Source organism: Cryptomeria japonica, chromosome 11 (genome assembly GCF_030272615.1).
Source record: "Cryptomeria japonica chromosome 11, Sugi_1.0, whole genome shotgun sequence".
Taxonomy (NCBI): domain Eukaryota; kingdom Viridiplantae; phylum Streptophyta; class Pinopsida; order Cupressales; family Cupressaceae; genus Cryptomeria; species Cryptomeria japonica.
Window position 1 is genome coordinate 476,106,482 of NC_081415.1, and position 18,303 is coordinate 476,124,784.

Here is an 18,303-nt window from a genome sequence, read left to right on the forward strand (position 1 = left end):
ACAAGGAAAGGAACGAGCCATCTACTACATCAACATGACATTGAATGGCTATGAACTCAACTATACATTCATTGAGAAAGCTTTTCTAATAGTAGTCTTCGCTTCTCAAAAGTTCTGACATTATATGCTAGCACACACAATTAAGCTAGTAGCAAAAATTGATCCTCTCAAATATCTACTCAGCAAAGCAGCTCTTACTGGCAGATTGGCTAAATGGGTCATGATTCTCAATGAATTTGACATCCAATACACAGAAGGAAGAGCCATCAAAGGACAAGCAATTGCAGATCAACTAGCTGAAGCACCGCTACTAGGAAAACAAACTATGGAGATTGAATTTCCGGACAGGGATGTTCTTGCTATTTCTACCACATAATGGACCCTATACTTTGATGGATCCTACACCCAACATGGTTTAGGTGCTGGAACTCTTTTCATCACTCCTGAAGGGCATACTATACCAAGATCATATAGGCTTATGTTCCCATGCACAAATAATGTGGTTGAATATGAGGCATTGGTTATAGGCATCAAAATGGTCGTAGAATGGAAAATCATAAAGTTAATGATTGTAGACACCAAAAAATGGTCAACGCTTGCGAGGTCATACTTTAACATTTGCGCATTGCCTCATTTTAGGTTTTTGCGTCGCATTAACATTTCTCCTATGATTCGCACTTGGTCTTTATCATTTGCGAACATCGAGTCATTCTTCTACATTCTTCAATCATCTCGTCCTCAAATTTGGTCTTGTCGACAACATTATCCAATCATGATTTTGATCGAACTTATCTTGTTGCATCAATGTGCGTGCTAATTTGTCATCATTTTGGACATCGTCAATCCTAATTAGGGTTTTGTCCTCTTTTCAATCTTATCATCTGGTGATCGGTTTATCAATCTTGTCGTTTTACGGTCGATTTGTCATCGATCATTGTCATGTTCGATCTTGTCATTTGCGATCGATTTATCATCGATCGTGGTCATTTTCAATCCTGTTGTTTGCAATATATTCTGTCATCGATCGTTGTCCTCTTATCAATTTTGTCATTTTGCGACTGATTTGTCATCGATTGTTGTTTGTCTCAATTATGTCAATTTGGATCAAGTTGTCATTGTTCCTCGTCAATTGGAGCATTTTCTTAATCAAATCATTTTGTCGCACTGGTCATTTATCAATTCAAAATCATGACATTAATTATCTTCAATCAAGACCTAATTGTCATTTTCGCATTTCTAATTCGTCTTCTAGGGTTTTATGATTTATTCATTTAACCTAATTTGCCATTTCTTCCTCTAGGATTACTAAATTATTTATTAATCCTAAGTTACAATTAAATCTTTATTTAATTGGCTAATTATTCTTCCTCTTGTAAATTAATTAATAAATGACAAATTGTTAATTAATTTACCTAATTTCTTCTAATTCACTAAATTCTAATTTCCATCAATTTCTAATTCCTAATTTTCATCAATTTCAATTTTCTAATTTCCTAAATTTCTAAATTCTTTTCCCTCCTATTTCATCTCCTAATTCTATGGGAATGACATTTCAATTTGTCATGAAATTGTCATAATTGATAATCAATCAATTTTGACATAGAATGTGTCATAATTTGTCATCAATTATCAATCAATCAAATTGTGCATGGAAAGTGCATAATTTGTCATAATTTGTCATATTGATTTGCAATTTCCATTTGAATTGCATCATGCTAATCTTGTCATTTATCCAATTCTTCTATAAATTGGATGATTTTCAATCAAAGCTAATCCCGAATCTTGAATCCCGAATCTTGAATCTCGAATCCCGAATCCGAATCCTTAATCAAACTACTGAACTTACGTTTCTAGTACTCTTGAGCTTTTCATCAATCTTGCTTTCAATTGTATGTGCACTTGTAGGTGAGATCCACAAATCCATTGAAGAGGAAAGAACAACAATGGAGCCGCATGGAAGGAGCATTCAATTCTGCATTTGGTTTGCATAATCTTTCATTTTGAATGCTTTGTTTTCATATCTCTACTGAGTGTGCTTAGGATTAGGTTCATTTGCAATGAGTGCTCTCATGATTAAGTTATCATGTCTTGTGTTTTGATTGATCTACTTATCTTGTGATGATTCCTAATTCCTACGCCACATTAATTGGTGAACCCGACGTGAATACTAACCTTCTAACCCTTTTACTGTGTTTTGGAGTGCTTCTAAGTTGATTTGCAGGTCAAAAACCCAAAAACAGGGCCGTGCAGTGCATTCTGGACACTTCTGCGCTTGTGTGAAGCATTCTGCGCCTGTGTTGAGCATCTTGCACCTGTGTATGCAACATTCTGCGCTTGTGTCAGACATCTTGCGCCTGTGTCATGAGTTCTGCGCTTGTGTAAAGTCCAGAACAGAGGTGAAAAATGCAGTGTTTACTTGAAGTTTTTGATGTTTTTGCATTCTGTTTTCTGTGTTTTGGATTTTGGTACTAATTATTTGTGCAGAATCTTGGCATATGCATGGCAAAGACTAAAAATCAAACTACTAACATGTTTTGTGCAGATTCGATGGTCAAAGACAACAATTCAAACCTCTAACTTGGGTTTTGCAGGTTGCCTTGGAAAAACAACCAAATTGTGTGCTTGAGATTTTTAATTAGGCACTTAGTGATTTATAAATAGGTGGGAATGAGCATTTGTTTGCGTTGATTGTTAAGTGTGACATTGGAGTAGGAGAGTATGCTCTCATCCTTCTTAGGGTGATCAGAAATCTAGATCTTCGATACCATGCTTGTGTTGTTGATTGAGTGTCTCCATTAGAGGGCATGCCTTCCCGACCACTTTGCTTTTGCAAGCAAGTGATAATCGTGAGAAGGGAACGACCCAAAGTGAGTACGGCTAGAATTCCTTGGCATTCTAACTCACTATAAAAAAATACCTGATGAGCGAAAGCTTTGAAGGAAGTGTTACATGGGAATTGCAGTTACTTGGGAAGTGATGCCCCTTGAAACTCTTTCTCATATCAACATCTAAGTAGGGCCTTTTGGTCTAAATCATGCTTGCGCGACTACATTTGTTTGGTATCTTGATGGGCTTAATGTCTCAATCACACTTGCGTGACATCAAGGAGTAACGCTTAACAGAAATCCTTACTAAACACCTTGTTTTTAGAGGCCAAAAAAACCTTCTAGTTGCTTGAGAAGGACAAATTCAGATACTTGGAAGAGATACTAAGTTTGCCATGGGGAGATTCCATGGGGACTGATGCTTGGCTGCCCTGAGAAGTGAGTGTCGTGGAGGGGAGCCCGTGGGGTCAAGCATCTATGTATTCTCCTTGAATCTCATAATGAGTCTACCTCTCAAGTACCTAATGTCTTTGCCTACCATAAGGAATGTGGAAATGAGCATGATTGTCTTGAGTCTAAGTTGCAATATCTTGTATTCTTTGATTGTCAAAATTTGAATCCCATTTCAAGAACAAACACATTGATATAACATAAGATTAAACACAGGAGACATTCATCCAACAAACATTCAACAAGATTCAAAGATCATCTTCCTAAACCATGGTTATCCAATATTGTTCAAAATCTTGTCTCAACATGCATGTCACTTACATTTAGGTTCATCCTAGGTTGCATTTTGCAAAGTCATTTGTCAAGTACCAAGGTTAGGTTCCACCTAAGTCATATTCTTTTTCATATCCATAAGGGTCATCCATTTGCATGTGTCCTCTTGCATTAAAGTCATACCATTGTCATACTTTGCATACCCTAAGTCTCTTCATTAATCTTAAGTCATTATCATATCATATTAAGGTCACTTGCATATTAATTGTCCTTTCGCATATAGTGTCAAAGCTAGGTCTTGTCATACTTGAGTAATCCAAATCTTTGATAAACCCTAAGTCATTGTTAAGAAGTCTAGACCTTATCAAATCTTTTGTCCTTTTGTCATCAATGTCATTTGGTCAAACCTAGCTTAGTATCCAAGCATATAGGGGAGACTTTGTCATTTTGTCCTTTTGTCACTTGGTCCTTTTGTCCTTTGAGGTCTAGATATCATTTCAATTTCCTAAGGGTCTCTTTCTTAGATTTGCATTCCAAAAAGTTTGTCAAAATCTTGAAAAACAACAAAAACATAGATTGCATTCTTGCCATAGATTGCATTTTCATTTATTTAGTTTGCATTTAGTGGCATATCATATATTATCCTTGAAAAATTCCAAAAATATTGCATTTGCATAGTGACATGTCTATTGAAACAAGGTTCCAAGCACCAATGATGCAACAAAGTTTGACATATCAACCGACAATGCAATCACAATTCTATCCAACCCAACAACAAGGCAATATCGATCAAACTTTTTATGATGAAACAAGTCTCCAAATACAAAAACTAGAGGAGAAACTAGCTCAAGAAGAAGAGATATTGGAACAAAGAGTGAAAAACATTGAGAAGAGTAGATCACAAATGTCCAAAGTGTTTCAAAAATTTCCAGGTCGAAATCCAAATATTGAGCCAATTAATGTAAGGTCTCTTATTGAATGATCAGACATACCAGCTCTCCTCTCCCAAATAGAGATGATGAAACAATTTCAAGAAAAGAGTCAACATCAATTTCAACATTATGTGCCTCCACAACAAGAACAAGAAGGTGTTTACTATCAATCATATTTTCAACCAATACAACCAATGGTTCAACCAATTGTTCAACATATACAACCAATATAACCAATGGTCCAATTTCAACAATATGTCCAACCAACTATACAATGTCAACAAATAGTTCAACCAATGGTGGAATATCGACAAGTTCAATCAACATATCAATGTCAACAACCACAATCACAAATTCAAAAACAAAACTTGCAACATGCACCAAGCCAAATTTTGAACATGTCAAACCAATTTGAGCAACATCTAATCCAATATCAAAACATCAGATCAAATCAAAAACAAGTTCAAATTCCAGATACAACCATGTCAAAACCTCAAAAGAAAGGTGGCTTTATTGCAATACTCTTAAGGAAATTACCAAGTGAGTTCTTTGAGGAAGATCAAGATAATACACTTATGTCTAGCAATGCCTCATCCCCCCACAAGAAAATTGACTCTCCAGTGGCATCTATCCCTACACCTTTAGAAGTTTCGCAGGAACCTTCCATATTGTCCTCATCAAACAATACACCCAAGGATGAAATTACCCAAGGGCTATCCATAATTGATTGCCATGATAATCCAATTCATGATGCACATCCTTGTCATGTTTCAGAAATACAAGACCCAATGCCACCATGCACTTTATTGCCATTACCTGTTTTAGAGGACTCCATTCGAAGTCCCTCTTCCTCATGTTCAAGCATTGATTCCTTGCCAGAATCCATCACAAACATTCAAAGTGCATTTCCTTCATGCCAAAACATTAATGCCTTGTCAGAATCCTCCATGCATATCCAAAGTCTAACCCCATGTCAAGAGGATAATTTAGAGCATGAAAAAATGAGTCCTAAAGAAACGTGTCTTAAAACAGATCAAGATCAAGATTTTGAAACCTTATCATCCCATCCAATTGTTGACCAGGACTCCATGTTCCCAGACACTCATGACGATTCCCCTATTCTTGTCCATCCTATCCAAAGTCCTATTGACACTCCACTTCCCAAGCAAGATCAAGATATCCCAGTCCATCCAATCCCAAACGATCCCATTCCATTTCATGAACAAAATGTCCTTTCAAATCCCATTGACATTCCAGATATCCCTTCCATCCTTTATGATGATCCCATTGAAAGTCAAGAGCAAAGCACCTTTGAAGAGGGTTCCAATGATCTTCCTCCTTGTCAAGATCAAATCATTCCTTCAGATGCTCCACAGGATCCACTTGTCCCTCCATCTCCACGTCCTAATCCCGCATATCCACTCCAAGATTGTATTTCTTTTGACGATCCCATTATTTCTCCCATTCCATCTCTTGAAGAGCCTATCATTGAACCATGTCCACTACATGATCCTAATCCCCCTCATGATCCTAATCTCCCTCATGATTCTAATGTGTCAGTGCAAGATGTTCATGAACCCTTGACATGCATAATGGGTTCTTCCACTTTGGTGCAATCCAATCCACTTCAAGATCTCATTATTTCTCTCATATCACATCCACTTCATAATGGACTCGCGTCTTCTTCCCAAAGCAAAGAGTATCCTATTAGTCAAAATATTGATAAAGGCAAAGGGGTAGACCTTCATAAGCAAGAACCCCTTCATGTTAAAGAATATACTAATGGTCATGGCTACACAACTCACACTCAAGGCGTTGGTATCCCTTCAAAGTCAAAATCCAAATGTCCACCTTCCCCATCATTGCTTCCATCCATTCTAGGTCCCTATATCCCTCCATCCTCTATGCAAGGTCAGGAAAGGCACACATCTTGGAGAACCTTCCATCCATCCCACATGTCTCCATATCATTCCCATCCACACCGACATTCACTCCCTCTTCCAAGCAATTTGGATGCCAAGTATAAGCATCATAAGTCTAAAAATCCACATGTATTCAAGGATCAACATATCCAATATAATCGACATGTCAAAACAAAGAACAATATGATCTATAAAGAAAAAGAAATATCCAAAAGGCCACAAACGCCCACTGAGCAAAATAAAGCCAAGTCAAAATCTATATGGGTTCCTAAATCCCTTGTGCAAGCAATGCACTCCAAGGAACCACAAAAGCATGAAAAATCAAAAACCATGTGGATCCCTAAGCGGCTCCTTGAAGCACAAAAGCCTAAAGAAACATCAAAATTGGCATCCAAAGTTGCTATTCCTCCATCCAAACCTCTCATATCTATTCCTCCATCACCTTCTTTATCCATTTTGGGCCCTTATGTCCCAAAATCCATAGCCTTTCCTTCGTCAAAATCTCAATATCCAAAATACATCTTTCCTCCATCAGTCCATCACCCCTCAAGGTGTGTGCCAATGTTGATCTTGCCAACATTTCCATCCACTGAAGCCCAATTCTTCCAATATCCTATCTATTATCCAATGCATGTTTTCCATCCTTCCATCCCTCTGGTCCAATCCTTTGCATAAATCCTTGCCTTAGTTTCATCTCATTTTCCATGTCCCTATCCTACCAACGTCTTTGAGCATACTTTTAAAGGTCATGGTCCATTCTTTTCAAGGCTACTATCCAAATAAAAAGACGCTTGAGTCCTTCTTCCATCCCCTATCATGTGTCCATCTTCTTCTGAAAAAGTCAAAATACAAAAAAAGAAAAAAAAAGTGACAAAAAAAAAAAAGACAAAAAAGAAAAGAGAAAAAATAAAGAAAAATAATTCATCCACTGGTGAAAACCTGGCAAACAGGCACCTTGGGCAAGTACCATGATGAAAACCTGGCAAACAGGCGTCATGCGTAATTTATGAACTTCTTGCACACCACACTTGAGGGCAGGTTTCCTCCTTCATATCCTATTGCCCTTCCATTATCCTATCATACCATGTCATTACTCCTCCGTTATCTTATTGTCCCTCATGTCCAATTTCCCTTTCCACCTTTGATCTTGACAAGGCTGACGATCTTCATGAGCATCATGCATCTTGTTTGTAGCTTTCAGTCTATCATAGCTTTTGGTCTTTATCCATTTGCTTATTATAACCTTTCATCCATATTCCCTAGCTTGTTGCATCTTTCTGCCACTATCCCTTATCCAATCCCGACCTTCAGTCCATGTCCCTTATCCATTCTTGGTATTGCTTATCCTATCCATATCTTATCACTATCCATACACTCTTTTTCATTCCTTGATCTTGATCTAACATAAGGACACAAAATTCAAAACATGGTTTCAAAAGCCTCTTGACATGTCCCTCATGCCATATCACTGCTTTACATTGTCATATCCAGTCTCTTGTCCCATCACGCCATAGCCCTTGAAAATTGCATCTGCATTGTCTCCATAATAAAAGGCCTTTGTCTTCCCTCTATCCACCATCATTTCAGCAAGCCTATTTATTCACCTATCATATTCCTTGCCTTGCTAGACACTGGGGGCAAAATCCAAAAAAATTGAAATAAATCAAAATCTCTAAGAAAAAAATTTCAAAATGTCCTGAAAAAAGATCATAAAAAATTTCAAAAAAATCCTGAAAAAATTCATAAAAATCAAATAATGTCCTGAAAAAATTCATAAAAATCAAATAATGTCCTGAAAAAATTCATAAAAATCAAATAATGTCCTGAAAAAAGTCTTAAAAATTGAAAAATGTCCTGAAAAAATTCATAAAAATCAAATAATGTCCTGAAAAAAGTCTTAAAAATTGAAAAATGTCCTGAAATAAGATAATAAAAAATCGAATAATGTCCTGAAATAATCCAAAAAAAAAAAAATCGAATAATGTCCTGAAAAAAGATCGTAAAAATTGAAAAATGTCCTGAAAAAAAATCATAAAAAAAATCAAATAAAGTCCTGAAAAAAAATTCATAAAAATTGAATAATGTCCTGAAAAAAAGTCATAAAAAACATCAAATAATGTCCTGAAAAAAATCCCTAAAAAGTCAAATAAAGTCCTAAAAAAAATGAACACAAAAAAATTGTAAAACTCCAAATCCAAAAAACAAACATTTTGCAATAACATTATTCCTTTTGTGCATAAGACAAATCGTTGAGCATACATCCAACGACAATCAATCCAACGCTGTGCTTTAATGAAATCATGCTTTAACCAGATGAACGTTTTCAATCTAAATCAAACATTCAACCTGATCAAAATTGTCTTATCAATCAAATATCAACATCAAAATCATTTGTCCTTGTTCCTGCTATCATGGGTCTTATACAAGGTGTGGTATACTCGAAACCAGACTATGTCCTGTCTTAGACGGGATACCGCATTTCCTGAAACCAGACAGCATGATCGTCCTATCAGCACTTTCAACTTTTGACAATAAAGATCAAGATGTTTGTTTGATTTGTTTGAATTTGCGCATCTTATCTTTTTTGATTTATCTTCGATCATGTTCCTATGTTGCTCGATGATGTCACTGAGTGATTTAGAGTGACCAGGATGGCTCATGGTCTCTTTCTTTTTTGATTGTGATTGTCGTTTGTCTGTGATGTGTCTGTCTTTTGCAAAAAGGGTTGCATTTCAGCTCTGGCCTTCAATGCCATGATGCTACGCATCCATTTTGCTAAATAAAAATAAAGGTTCTCACCTACAAAGTGCATTACTAAAAGCAAGTTTTTCTTCAACTGTCCTTTGTCTCATTCATTTCTTCTTACTAACACTTCTTCCATTTGGTCGGATAGTCAGTTCGGTCCAGTCCTCCGATCTCCAAACATATATGCTGCATCCTGCATTCATTGGTTAGTACATTTGCATTCCATCACATATTACATCAAGCATTTTATCCATTTCATTTCATAAATACATCAAAAATACATAAAAGGATATCCATACATGTTCATAAACAAGTGCATAAGTCACCCATACATGAAAAATAACTACAAATCATAACACATTTCATCCCATCATATCGATACATTTCATATCACATTTCATAATAATATCGGAGTACAAAATCGGACTGTCTGTCCTAAAGTATGGCCCGCAGGCTGACTATATAATGTCAAACTACATAATGTCCACTATCTGTCATAAGGAGCACGTGCCTCTGTCACTGGGTGCTCCCTCTGTCCTCCTTATCCCTGCCATGTCTCGCAGATGATGTCCCTCCTGGTCCTGGCTGTGGTGGTCTCACAGGTCCACTCACCCCCATGCTGCTCAATGACCTCCGAGAGCGTGACCTACTCTCTGTCCTCGATCGTGCCCGATATGAAGGCGCTCTCTGCTCTGGTGGAACAACACCCTCATATAGTGTCCTCCAATACAGTCTCTCCTCTCTGGTCTCTACCAGCATCTGTGCCATCTCCCATGCACTGGCATCCCTAATCGACCCAATGAACTCAGTGACTCTCTGTCCCTCTCGCTGTGCCTGAGCTATGGCTGTATCTCGAGTTGCTGTGAGTCTGGCTATCTCCACTCTGAACTGCTCATGCTCCCTCTCCAATGTCGCAATATAGTCCTACTGACTCGCTATGGTAGCCCTGCACATCTCCACCTCCTCTGTCCTAGCTGTATCCGGCTCTAGAGGAATGTCCTGCAATGTCTCCTGATCCACTGAGTCTGGTTCCTCCTCGTCCTCCCCTCCACCATCTTCATCATCTCCCTCGTCCTCGTCATCCTCATCATCCTCATCACCATCATCTCCCCCGTCCTCGTTATCCTCATCATCCTCATCACCATCCTCATCCTCGTCCTTCTCCTCATCCTCATCATCTCCCTCCTCTCCTGTGAGTGGGAAGTCCTCCTGTCTCCTCGGTACTGGAATATCTGGATCTGTCAATGGCACTGGCCGTCGTGGTGCAAACCATGTCTCATACTCCTCTATCGTCCTAGCATCCACCACATCTGACCTCCACTCCCACTGTCTCGGTTGTAGCTATGCAAAGTCGGCATAGGCTATGTGTGGCTGAATCATACTCCCCCACTAACTCGTCTCTCTGTGTCTCTCTCTGTGCTCCTGAGTCTATGTCGTAGCATGAAACAGTCTGGTCGATTCTCCCGCGTGATCAACGGATACTGTCGACTCTGCATCACAATCGGGGCATCATTTTGTCAGTTCTAGGGTTTGCTCCTACGAGTTGCATATCCTCTTTTTCATGTCTCAATCAGGGTGTTTTTCATCTGCATTGGCCTATCTCACCCTTGTCCTCCCTTTTCAAGTCATTTGCATGCAATTTTGAGTTAAATTGGGTCATTTATGCACACTTGCGCCTGTGTCTTCTAACTTGCGCCTGTGTCAGGTGACCTGCGCTTGTGTCTTCCTACACAAGCGCAGAACTTCCTACACAAGCGCAGAACTAGATGACACAAGCGCAGGAGTCCATTTTTGCATCCCCTGTGGGCCCCGCAATGTCCCGTAAGCCATCAAAATTCATGAAATTCAAAACATGGGTTTTCGAGATACATACCGCTGCTCCTGCGTCGTCCGGTCGTCTGAATGTGCGTACATGTTCTCCAAGGTGATCCGCCATGGGAATGTTCGCCATCTCTCTGCAAGTGTCCTTGTCTAGAGCAACAAATTCTCCTCTTTGGCTAGTAAAAATGAGCAATTTTCACCCTCTTGGTCTCATTTATAGCTTTTTGTCATTGCATAGATGGACGTGCATCCTCTCCATCTTGTGTTGGTTGCGGTCTTTTGTGTCATCAATTGATTGTCCTTCATGCATCCGATCTCCGATTGTCAATCCGTTCGATCCTATCATTTTTATCGATCAATTGGCCTCTTTTCCGCCTGTTTCCGGCCAATTCCTCGAGGGGGCATGCATATGTCATTGTCAGTTGTTTGGGGCATTTTAGTTATTGTTCTTTGAAACAACGCTTAAAATCGCATTGTCTCAAAGAGGGGCAAAATTTAGACACCTAAAAAGGTCAACGCTTGCGAGGTCATACTTTAACATTTGCGCATTGCCTCATTTTAGGTTTTTGCGTCGCATTAACATTTCTCCTATGATTCGCACTTGGTCTTTATCATTTGCGAACATTGAGTCATTCTTCTACATTCTTCAATCATCTCGTCCTCAAATTTGGTCTTGTCGACAACATTATTCAATCATGATTTTGATCAAACTTATCTTGTTGCATCAATGTGCGTGCTAATTTGTCATCATTTTGGACATCGTCAATCCTAATTAGGGTTTTGTCCTCTTTTCAATCTTATCATCTGGCGATTGGTTTATCAATCTTGTCGTTTTACGATCGATTTGTCATCGATCGTTGTCATGTTCGATCTTGTCATTTGCGATCGATTTATCATCGATCGTGGTCATTTTCAATCCTGTCGTTTGCAATATATTCTGTCATCGATCGTTGTCCATTTATCAATTTTGTCATTTTGCGACCGATTTGTCATCGATTGTTGTTTGTCTCAATTATGTCAATTTGGATCAATTTGTCATTGTTCCTCGTCAATTGGTGCATTTTCTTAATCAAATCATTTTGTCGCACTGGTCATTTATCAATTCAAAATCATGACATTAATTATCTTCAATCAAGACCTAATTGTCATTTTCGCATTTCTAATTCATCTTCTAGGGTTTTATGATTTATTCATTTAACCTAATTTGCCATTTCTTCCTCTAGGATTACTAAATTATTTATTAATCCTAAGTTACAATTAAATCTTTATTTAATTGGCTAATTATTCTTCCTCTTGTAAATTAATTAATAAATGACAAATTGTTAATTAATTTACCTAATTTCTTCTAATTCACTAAATTCTAATTTCCATCAATTTCTAATTCCTAATTTTCATCAATTTCAATTTTCTAATTTCCTAAATTTCTAAATTCTTTTCCCTCCTATTTCATCTCCTAATTCTATGGGAATGACATTTCAATTTGTCATGAAATTGTCATAATTGATAATCAATCAATTTTGACATAGAATGTGTCATAATTTGTCATCAATTATCAATCAATCAAATTGTGCATGGAAAGTGCATAATTTGTCATAATTTGTCATATTGATTTGCAATTTCCATTTGAATTGCATCATGCTAATCTTGTCATTTATCCAATTCTTCTATAAATTGGATGATTTTCAATCAAAGCTAATCCCGAATCTTGAATCCCGAATCCCGAATCCGAATCCTTAATCAAACTACCGAACTTACGTTTCTAGTACTCTTGAGCTTTTCATCAATCTTGCTTTCAATTGTATGTGCACTTGTAGGTGAGATCCACAAATCCATTGAAGAGGAAAGAACAACAATGGAGCCGCATGGATGGAGCATTCAATTCTGCATTTGGTTTGCATAATCTTTCATTTTGAATGCTTTGTTTTCATATCTCTATTGAGTGTGCTTAGGATTAGGTTCATTTGCAATGAGTGCTCTCATGATTAAGTTATCATGTCTTGTGTTTTGATTGATCTACTTATCTTGTGATGATTCCTAATTCCTACCCCACAATGGTATATGGAGATTCGCAACTAGTCATCAATCAAATCAACAACGACTATCAGACAAAGGATGACAAGCTACTCCCCTACAAGCGAATGGTGGATGACTTCAAACAGTATTTAGTACACATCACCTTCGAGCAAATACCAAGGTTGAACAACAAAGCAGCCAATGCAATGGCTACTATCACTTCATTACTACAAATTCCAGAGCAACAAAGTCGTTACGAGTTCCTGGTAGAGCAACTGTTCTCCCTAGCCTATGACCACTTTGAATCCCATGTTGTCTATGGCTTAACTGGTTCGGATTCTCCTTTGTATGGACCGATATATGATTATCTAAAGAACAACATCCTACCCATTGACTTATCCCGGAACCAAAAACGTAATTTTATCCGACAAGTCGCCCGTTATACCCTTACTGCTGATACTTTATACCGTCGAGGTCTAGATGGTACTCTTCTTGGTTGCCTTGATCGTAATGATTCTGATTCTGCTTTACACGAGCTTCATGAAGGCATTTGTGGAACACATTCAAGTGGGACTACTCTTGCTAAAAAGCTTCTAAGGATGGGATACTACTAGCCTACAATGGAGAAAGATTCTTACCACTTTGCCAAGAAGTGTCCTAAATGCTAGATCCATGGCAATCTGATACACACGCCAGCACAGGAACTGTAGCCATTTACAACATCCTAGCCCTTTTGTCAGTGGGGACTCGACTTGGTTGGCAAAATTCATCCTTCATCTTCAAATGGACACAAGTTCATTATAACTACAATAGAATACTTTACCAAATGGATAGAAGCAGTCCCAATGTCCACAGTAACTAGAAAGCAAATTGCATCTTTTATCCTGAACTATCTGATCTACAGATATGGTATTCCAAGTTCCATCATCATCGATAATGGATGACCATTCAAAAACCAAGATGTCTGAGAACTATGTGAGCAATTCAAAATACAACATCGGTTCTCTACACCATACTACCCCTAGGGGAATGGTCAAGCAGAAGCATCCAACAAAACAATACTGAAAATTCTCAAGAAAACAGTAAATGATGCAGGCAAAGATTGGCAGGTACAACTCAATCCAGCACTTTGGGCATATAGAACCAGCATTTGTACACCTACAGGACCCACACCTTTCTCATTAGTCTATGGATCAGAAGCTATTTTACCACTGGAGGTAGAAATTTTGTCTCTCAGAGTCTCTCTAAAAGGCTTAGTTCTAGATGAAGAGTATTGGGTCAACCGACTGCAAGAACTAGAACTATTAGATGAAAGGTGTTAGCATGCTTACACTCATCTCAAAGCATATCAGCAATGCATGTGCAGAAGCTACAATCACAAGATCATCCCTCGCAATTTCAATGTTGGTGACCTAGTCCTCAAAGAAAATCCAAGAAATCAACAAGATTGAGAAAAGAAAGGGAAAATTGAACCTAACTGGTTGGGTCCCTATATCATCATATCAGTCTATGGATCAGGTGCTTATCAGCTTACAACTTTGGAAGGAGATGTGCTCGACGAACCAACCAACAGCATTCATCTAAAGAAAATACTACACTTGAGTAGCCTAATGCACGGAAAAAGAAAAAACAAGCAAAAAAATCAAAAAATCAAGAAAAAGCAAATAAAAAGGTACAATAAAAGCAACTGGTGAAAACCTGGTAACAGGTGCTATTGTGAAAGAACAGCTCCTTTATCTATATCTATAAACTTGCAATAAAGTACTATCGGCCATCGCCCGACACTTAGCTAATATCCAGTCAGGACATACTTAGCGTAGTCACTATCCTGGTCTATCCATATATCCTGTTACCACATTCCACCATGGCTTGGAAATCACTGAACATATCCACATCAAAAGGCACACTCAGCTAGGGGCAATAAATCGTCAAAACTTGCCACACATTCAAGACATCAAGACTATTTGCAAAACTCAGAAACATCGCATCCAACAACCAAAAACTTCACTCCATCGCAGAGTGAAACATGGGATCACTAAAACAAGAATCACAAACATGCTAAGATGGACGATTTTTTGAAGTACTAAATGTTGCATTATCGCATAAAGTCTTGACTATTTTTGCATTTGAACTTTTTAAATTATTGGATTCTCTGCATTTTCTCACTAAATGTTTCCAAGCTAGAGATCATGGGGAAACTCCAATATTTTCTTAGTCCTTTGTCTGTGAGGCGATCATTTGTACTATGTAAATACTTGTCTTGAGACGTGATACATAGAATATCACTGAAGACATGATTCCACTTTACGCATACAAATGGTTTAATCTTGTCTGTTTATACACAATCTGCACTCTGGTCATCCTGGTTCAATTATACCTTGATGCTTGTGCTATCTTGCAAAATCAAATATCATGTAAATTTTTCTCACGTCAGTATGGTTCAATTATACCATTATGCTTGTATAAATTTTCAACATATCCCAAACAAATCAATGCTCAATGATGATACCTATATTGAAAGAAAATAACATATGGTTATATCGAGATGACAAAATGTAGAATGAGGATGCTCCAAAAACAAATAGTTGCATATCATTTTATAAATAGTTGCATATCTTCTTAAAAATTGTTGCATTTCATTTAAAGTAGTTGCATATCATTTTAAAAATAGTTGCATATCATTTTGCATATCAAATCATACATCTCACAACATATCAAAGCATACATCATACATTTACATCATGCATCATATCATCTATCTAAGCATTGCATCATCATAAAGTAAAGAAAGAACATATAGAACATACATCCATAACATATCACATGATCAAAGAAAATGGTGTCATCTCTATATATATATCAAAAATGATCCAAATGTACAAAATCTGTCATGTTTGTGCTCAGTACAAGCAAAACAATGATCTAGAATACAATAGAGACATTGTCTCTCAAGTATGACTATCTCCTAAGGGGAATGGTCTCGCAGCTAATGTCCCAGCTCCTAGATCTCCAAGAAGATCCTATCTCGAGGGCCCCATCATGCCTCTACTCTCTGACTGTGTCCCAGTCTCTCGAGATCGACTCGATCTTGCCTGCGTGAAGCTCTGTACTCTGTGCTCCCTTGGCACGGCATCCTCGTAATGGCGTCTATAATACTCCACCTCCCTCACTCTTGAGGATAGCTCTCTCATAATATCTCTCATCAGCCCCCCTGTTGCCGCTCTCAGAATACTATCTGCCAGCTCCTCTACCCGACCATGTCGTTGTATCCTTGTGTCTCGCTCTAGCATCAGCTGAGTAATCTGGCGTTGTTGCGCCAATAGCTATGCCTGCAGCTAATGAACTATCAACTGCAGGGTCCTGATCTGCGCATCCTCCACATGTGTCGGGACTCAGACCCATAGGGGCACCTGTGAAGGGGTACCCCCTATCCCTCTACCTATCCTAGGTGTTGGTGGAGGTAACTCATCAGTCCTCCTCCTCTGTTCTAGCCTCCTCCACTCATTTGTCCCTCCCACCACTGCCATCACCTCTCCCACTCTCCCCTCCTCCCCTGCTCCAATGGCCAACCCTCCTCTCCCCCTGTCCATCATAGCTCATCGAACTTCTCTCTCCACTCGACCTCCCTCATCCCTACGCCTGTCTCCTCTCCTCCCCTGATATCCTCTACCCCATCGTCCACCTCCGCCTCCATCATCTCCATCTCCCCCAACATCCTCCTCATCATCATCGAAGGCTGGCCGCATCTCCTCAGGATCTAATATCTTGGCAACAACATGAGCTGCAAACAAACTAGAAAACTCGTGGGTCATCCCTGTGTCTAATATCTCAGGAGCATAGTCCCATATCTACCCCACTAAGCTAGAGAACTCCTCTACGGCTGCTCCGCTATTAATAGTAGGACCCCAATCAGGTACATCCTATCTCCGACGTGCATACAAGCAGGTCCCCTGTGGTATACCCTGCTGCCGACCATACTGCCTCACCACCGTACCCACCTGAAATCTCTCTATCACAAAGGGTGCCCGCCCTATCAAAAAATGACTCATAAAAACATAGGACATCTCAAGCCCATCCTCTACCCAGACCTCATAATCTGTATAAGGTCGCCAGACGACCGTATCTATATCATCCAGGACCCTCTTCCATTGCTCCAGTTTGCCCAGCTTATGTTGGACAACTAGACCCCTGTAACCATAAGCATATGCCCTCCCAACAAGCCTATCTCTATCTACCAGTGGTCTCGTTGCTAGAATGTGCTCCCAGCACCATACCTATAAAAGTGTCATGCCAGCTAACAAACTGTCGTAACCCAGATACACAAGCTTGTGCAGGTCCTTGTACAAGTGGGCTAGCATGGTTGATCCCCAAGCAAACCTACGGCCCTGGGTCACCATCTACTCAAGAACCAATCCCCAACCCACAGAGAATCCCTTTGACCTGCGATCAAGACAAAGGAATCCACCGATGAGCCCTACTAGTACTGATGGGAGGGGTGCATAATCTAAATCCAAGAACTCCTGCCTTGGGATCTCATACCCACATACCATCTCATCATGGAAAATGCATCACAGCGCCTCGATACCACCCTCCTCCATCTGCTCATATGGCAATAAAGCACCTACTACTGGAATCCATAAGATCCTATAACAGTCCTCTGGAGTGACTATCATCTCACTGGTAGCAAAGTGAAAGGTGTTCGTATGACTGTGCCACCTCTCAGTGAGCGTTGTAAGTAGACCCCGGTTCATAGTGAACTGAGGCATGTCTAGCAATGACGATAAACCACATCTCTCGATCACATCTAAGTCAGCCTATGTCAACCGAGGTATCAATGCCCAAGGTCTGGGAAACCGCTCCTGTGACTGCACCACTCCCAATCGCTCCTGTCAAAATGCAAAATGAGTTCAATATTAGTGTCCACATCAAAACAAAGATATCAAAATCAAAATCATATCAAAATCATGAAACAATTTGCTCATCTAATCAAGTTCCACATCATATCATATCAACTTGTAACACAACTCAAGTTTTCAAAAACCATATCAAAACTTGTAAAACAACTCAAGTCTCCACATCACATAAACTTGTAAAACAAATCAAGTTTCCCATCCATATCAACTTGTAAAACAACTCAAGTTTCCAACCCATATCAGTTTGTAACACAAATCAGGCTCCACACATTGAACTTGAAATAGTGCAAAAACAAATCATGGTTCGATCACAACAACACATTCATATCTACATCAATAACTTGAAATAAATCACAAATTAAATCAAGTTATATCAACAATCATATTGGACACATTTTCAAAAAGCATG